This window comes from Triturus cristatus, chromosome 8, assembly GCF_964204655.1.
Source record: "Triturus cristatus chromosome 8, aTriCri1.1, whole genome shotgun sequence".
NCBI classification, from domain to species: domain Eukaryota; kingdom Metazoa; phylum Chordata; class Amphibia; order Caudata; family Salamandridae; genus Triturus; species Triturus cristatus.
The window spans coordinates 755,132,840-755,139,700 of record NC_140591.1 but is presented as its reverse complement, the minus strand read 5'-3'; the positions used below and the strand labels follow the sequence as shown (position 1 = coordinate 755,139,700).

Here is a 6,861-nt window from a genome sequence, read left to right as displayed (position 1 = left end):
GGAATCATGAGGTTGGTGCTGCAATCCAATAAAAGCAACACCAATGCCATCTGCAATGCCACTGCCCGCACCAGAGTCGAGGCACCGCTGGTGCAGATCATGACACACTGCTCTATCTTACACCACAGACCTGGTATTGCCAACGACAGCAACTTATCAGCTGACTCCTTCATTGAGGCTGCACTGGAGCCGACCCACTACCCCAACTCACACCACAGCCCTGAACTCCCCGACGACAGCGCTCTGCACCAACGCCGCACCACAGCCTGCACTGGAGCTGAGGGCAGCGCTTGTGAAGAGAATGAAACACCGCCCCAGCTTACATCGCAGCCTTGATGCTTGTTGACTCCATCACTTCAACTGCGACACCCTGCAGTCGATAACCGGCGTGTGTGACCTCCCAAACTCATTGACTCTGTACCGTCATAAGGAACTGATGCATCGCGCCAATGCCACATCATCACCCCTGTAACAATAAGGAACAAATGCCTCACCTTGCATAGCAGTATGGAATAAATGCCACACCTTCCCTGTGGCAGTAAGGAACCGACATAGCACCAGCTTCAGTGACTCCTCACTTCATCGTCGCTGAGCAACGTTGTTCTTTTCATCAATTTTCAAGGTCCTGTACCCGGGGTCTGTATGAATCCACAGCCGGCCAGTGCTTCCTTGCAGTCGGCGTTGAACTGTTGGATTAATACTTGTCACGACGTTGAGAAAGCCGCAGTTCGAGCTATTTGTTTTCCAAGAGCTATACTTGTTAAGTAAAGGTTTCAAACATGATATCTTGACTTTTGTATGTTGGATGTTTGTCATTGTGGTCTTGTTTTATTCAGATAAATTTTGGCTATTTATTAAACTGGTGTTGACTCAGAGTTTAGTGTTTTCCCTGTGTTACAGTGTGTGTGTATGTACAAATGCCTTATACATTGCCTCTGAGATAAGCCTGACTGCGCGTGCCAAGGTACCAAGGGGGTGATCAGGGGTTATCTTAGCTATGTCACTCCCTTACTCTGACTAGAGTTGGGGTCCCTACTTGGACAGGATGCAAACCACTGCCAATTAAAGACCCCATTTCTAACAGTTACTATTTTCTTTTTAAGCATGTCATGGCCATCTCTTGTTTCAGCAGTGGATGCATTTGTCAGAGTGTTAAAGTAAAATAGGTATTGCCATGGTGAAGTGTTGATCTCTTATAATTGGACTGTGTTTTATTTAGTCTATGGAGTACTAGTATAATGCTCAAAGGTTATGGTTATAAGAGGAGGGCTTTAGGCCAAACAACTCAAGGACTTAAGTCCTCGTTGCTTTTATTTTATTGTCACAAACATGTTATGTATTTAAGTCCTAGTAAAATCAATTCAAGCTTTCATTCTTCCTAAGTCCATAAAATACATTGCAATAACTCAGTAGTGTGAGTACCTGTTATATTATAGTGTTTGTAAAGTGCATATCTACTCCAACAATGGGGTTTCCTAGTGCTAGGATGAATGAACTGCATCTACCGGCCTGCCAGAGGGAAGGAGAACAAGGAACTACTAAGTGGAAAAAAGCCATGTCTTCAGGGTTTTCCTCATGGAAAGAGGCAAGAAGGTCCAGAGAACAGGGGCCTTGGCACAAGAAGAGCGGCCTCCCGCTCTTGCTGTCCTAACATGAGAGACAAAGGCCAAGGACCTACATTTACATTTCATTGAAATGCCAAAGTCTGCAGCATTTAGCACATTTTAATAAACAAATTAGCATTCAGGGAGATTGCCAGATGGAAACTGTTTCGATGCAATACTACTACTACAAAAAAAACATCCTCAAGGTGTGAGCGAGAGTGCTCAGCATCCGTTCCAGGACATCTAAATTGTGATGCCATTTTACTTTCTGTCCTTTAGCATCAGAAATGTACGTCATTTCCATATTGAAATGCTTCACCTGAGAACATAAACTCCCTCCGAGTTAATCTTGATAGAGTGCAATGCTGTTTTCCCATTTATAAGGGTGCATTATAATCACCTGTGATTTGCACCTACATGTAATCTGTTATCGTATCTACATTAAGCCATTAGATTGTGCACTGCATAACGTGTGAGAATAATAGCACAACGAATTTGTTATACATACTCTTTTAGATGAAATTATAAGAGTGTACAAGCATATTCATCATTAACAAGTGTTTTATATTAATGTTTCTGTAACGTGTGGATATTAACAACGTATATGCATTCTCGTTCATACATTGTCTTATGTTAGCCAAACTTGGTAGGCCTAACTTTTGTTTCTCCCTATTCGCTCTCAATGGGAAGGTTAATTAGAATGTACGTGTCAGTGTAATGTTCTCTCTTTTCTTCCTTTCATGTATCTGCTGCAGGTGCAAGAATTCGACCTCGTTAGTTAAAACAACCGCTTTGTTTTAGGAGGTAGGCTGCGGTAGGGAGGAGAGGGTGCCTTCGAAAGAGCGGAGCTGATAATAAGGGAGGATGTCTTTTGTGTCTGGAAGGGCCTGGGAACCAAGGTCATAGAACTGAAGCTTGGACATGCTATTACTTCATGGAAAACTACCTGCGAGGAGGTGTTCAATTAAATGAGGAGATTACATGATGCAACTGTGGGTGTGTTTTTCCTATTCTTTATTGAGACTTAGGGAAATAATTGTTAGACAGCTTTTACCTGGGGAGAAGAGAACATCTTAGAACGAGCTCTGTAGCTTTGCGCTACTTGACCCAATTAACATGAGTGTGCTTCTTAGGAAGTCTTCACGTACTGACATCTTTGGGGTCTTGCCTGGGATAATGCTAAGTAGGGATGTCACTCTAGTGATAGTGTAGGTACAGACTAGGGTTTAATCTTCATTTCAATTTTTCAATGGAGATGGCTCTTGATGTAATATCTATAATTGGCTGTATCTTGAATTTGGAATTGGTTATCTTGTGCATCCTACAGCGCCTTAATGTTGTTAGAAGATATGGTTTTGTATTAGTACCCATGTATTTTTACACTCTCGTTATGAGGTGTCTGCATGTTCTACTTTTCTTGGCTTTATAATAATATCCCAAACTCAGAATCTGGAGTCAGTGTCCTTTGGAGTCATAGACGGTTATGAGGTATATTTGTCCCCTCCATACTTGTAAGCGGGAAAAAAGGAACATCGACCAGAGGTTCCAGAGTAAGTCTAGAACGTGTAACCCCCATCAATCTTTCTTCCTTACACATCTATAGTGAAAATATAATTGAAGCATGTGAATTCTCCTACAACTTACCACTGTTAAAAATTGATTTGCTTAACATACAATCCATAACAATGAGCAAAAAAACAGAAATGCTGCTAGCTACAGAACAACAAGAATCAAAAGTTAATTAGTGCAAGATTATCACACTGATGTTGAGATTGTGGTCCTCCAGGCACAACAGGCATAAAACCATCATCGAGACAACAGAGCATTGCATTGGCTTTGTGCAAGGCACCTGTGTTTCTTCAGCTCCTCCTTCCAGCCATTGTGTAACCAAACGTTGGCTGCTGAAAAGCACCTCTTGCTCGAGCCACCATGCCCATCCACGCCATGCATCACATCCTCCTGCTCCTATATCCTCCTTCTCCTACTCCTTTCTGTGCTGCATCATCCCTGATTGGCTAATATTGTGACATTTAACGTCCTACAACAGATGGATCTGGAACATGGGATAAACTGACCCAAGCCAGCAACATCTCACAGAAAATAGGATGGCTAGCCACCCTGTACTATTGTGCTTAGTTTACCCTATGCTCAGGGCCACTGTAAAGTATGCAGTTTAGGGTGATGAAATTATGTGGCACACAAGGAAAATTATGTGGCGTTATGTGGCAGAAGTTGCGATAGCATTACTTCCATATTTTGTCATTTTTACATATGGTTACACTGCCTGGGACCGATTTCACTTTATTAGTACCAATTCAACACCTAAATAAAGCAGTAAGCAACTAAAGGCGACCAGTCAATCTTTGTGAAGGACCTTCCACTGCACAGGGACATGTGGGGTCATATTTTTGTAACTTTAGATCCGTCTGAGGTAGAAACAATTTTTTGGTTACAATTTGCAGACTATGCAGCATATGGTGGGGTTATGTGGCAACTGGTGCCAATCCATAATTATGCTGAAAACACCACAGCCACAGTATCTCATTATTCCAAATGCCCTGCCTGTTCTCCCGAATGTTATCCTCAGGGAATGTATTGCAAACAAACACTCCCAGATACTTCAAACATGCCTTGTTTCAAAGCGGAATGTCCCGATGGAAGAGTTCCAACGGATTTAAGGCTGAAAAAGAATGATTGCGTGTAAGATAACGTGCCGCAATAATGCAGTAAAATGTCCTTTTTTGCTGCACAATTTCCATTATGTAGTCTATGCTGCAATACCCTGTGGGGGGGGGTCTGATAAAGGGCGCAGGGGGTGTTACAGCCCGCCACTTACACCTCCTCAGCTCCAGTCCGGTGATGTGGACGCAGGTCCTAGCGGTGGTCTTTCAGGGGTGATGAGGTTTACCCCCTTTCATAAGACCTTTGTGAATGTGTGTCCGATGTTGTTTTTCACTTCGTTTATGAAACCTTGTATTTTTGTTAACGCTTTTTTCCATTGTTCTAGTGTCTTTTATGCGCTAAAAGGTGTCCCCTCTCCGCAAGCTCTTCCACCTGCCTTGAACTCTCTCTAGGGCCTCACATATGGGACTTGCTCTGATTCAGTTGATAAAATCAACTTCCCATTTTCAGTGTTACGCCACCCCAGACCGCAAGCTCTGACGTGTTTTCAACTGTGCTACGTACCGTACGTGGGTAGCGGCGTTGGCGGTGCAGCTAAAAACAAACAGGCGATGAAACGTTGGCCCTCCTACGTAAATGGGACTTACTTTAGGGCTCGGTCACATGCCTACAGCTAAAGAGAGGTCAGACTCATCCATGGAGCATTGTGAGGAGCCGATTCAGCATGTCAGATGAAGATTCCTTAGAAAATTAAAAAACACAACTCCACTTTGGTGAGTACACTTAATTACCCATGTGCATATCGTGTGTTGTCTTCCCTTACTTTGTAGTGTACGCTTCTGCCATGGGTTAGCTTTGTAGAGCTTTGTGTTGGGGTGAGCCAGGAGCATAACAGAAGTCAGAACTTTTAATTTTTTTCATAAGTGTTTTAAAATGTAAACATTAGTGATTTAATCATGTTAAAATGTAAACTGGTTACATGCCATGAAAGCCAACTTCTCAAATCTATTTCTACTAGTTACCTCTTGCAAACCAGCCATCTTCCTTTTCACTTTCCCTGCCCGTTTAATGCACATGGGACATAATTGCCCATATGAGCTCCTTACATGATCTGCAGCATGGATGTAGGTTCGCCAAAATGCCAGGGTTAGTAGAAGTTAAGAGATATATAACAGCGGTAATGCACTCGATTTGCTATGTAAACCTGTTTTCTCAAAGAATCACAATTTGTCAAAGTCGGTGTGCGCCCTCTGGGTGGTTTCACCCCGCCACCCATTCAAAATTGAAACAATCAATCTAGGACTGAAAAGTCTTAGACAGAGTGCGCACTACTCATACACTCAGAACATTGAGCGTTTACAATGTTAATCAATGAATTTGAACATCAATAATGTTCACAAATAAACAAAGTGATCTGGTACACACAAAGGGCCTCATTTATGAAAAGTGACGCATCACTGCGTGAAAACAGTGATGCGCCACTTTTCACTGCGCCCTCCCTGCGACTCCAGTGATGCATCATATTTACAGTATGACGCATCATGTCGCAAGGAGTAACAGATACGTCAGTATTTCTGACGTATCTGTAGGCGCAAAAGTGACGCATCGCTGGAGTGTGTCACAAAAGTGACGCAACTCCAGCAATGTGTCCTTTCACATGGGGCAAGCCCCATGTGAAAGGGCCTGCGTCAGTCTTACGCCTGCTGTGAGGCAGGCGCAAGAAATTGACGCATTTGCACACTAGAAGTGGCGCAGTGAAATCTCGTAGATTTCACTGCGTCACTTCTACGACCCTTTTTTGCGTCAAAACGCCCCTCTTGCATACATTATACCTGGTGCAGGTATAATGTGGCGCAGGGGTTTACAAAGTGACGCATCTACCTAGATGCGTCACTTTGTAAATATGGCGCAACATGGCGCATGTTGTATGCCACTGGTGCGTCACAAAAAGTGACGCACCGGCGGCGCAAAAGTGACGCAGGGGCTCATAAATGAGCCCCAAAGATTCCTTAGTTACATAAAATCAAATCAAATAACTTCATGTAAATTCAGGTCTCCATCTTGTTTTAGTCACAGGTGAAGAACTTCAACAAATCTTTTGTGAATTCATCAATTCAAATTGCTTACTGTTGTGGATATCATAATTCACAATGCATTTCGGGTGCAACATCACCCTTCATCAGGGGCAACCTATAAGTAAACATAGGTACAATGTTAATCTTTTTTTATTTTATCGACCATGTCAAAAAACAATATTTCCAGAGCTGGCCTTCAAACTCCGGGATTGATGTTCAAATTCATTGATTATAAACACTAATGTTCTGAGTGTATGAGTAGTGCGCACTCTGTCTAAGACTTTTCAGTCAGGGATAGTAGAAGTGGCATTCCATGCCCTTTCACCCCAATGACATCAAAGGAAGTGACATCATATGACCTTGAACCTGATGAGGTCCCAGAAAATGATGCCACAAGACTTTTATAAAACTGGGAACATAGCAGGAAGTGAGGTCACTGAAGTTAAGAACTGAGCAATGAGTGCAGGCTCAAGAAAAGCACAGCAGTTATGGAAGCAGTTAAATGTCTATTTTAGTCACCACCTATATTTTAGCTAGAGTACCACCAAGATATGATAGTA

General features: G+C 42.7%; 1 protein-coding gene across 2 annotated transcripts in view; it reads left to right on the top strand.

Annotated features, from left to right (window-relative positions):
* The first annotated feature begins 4,779 nt into the window (after positions 1-4,779).
* The window catches only part of LOC146805036 (interleukin-5 receptor subunit alpha-like), a 450,109-nt gene continuing 448,027 nt past the window's right edge, over positions 4,780-6,861 (top strand). For both annotated transcript variants that reach the window (XM_085620451.1, XM_085620452.1), the window contains exon 1: positions 4,780-4,999. The gene's annotated coding sequence lies outside the window, so the exon portion shown is untranslated. The remainder of the gene's footprint in view (positions 5,000-6,861) is intronic.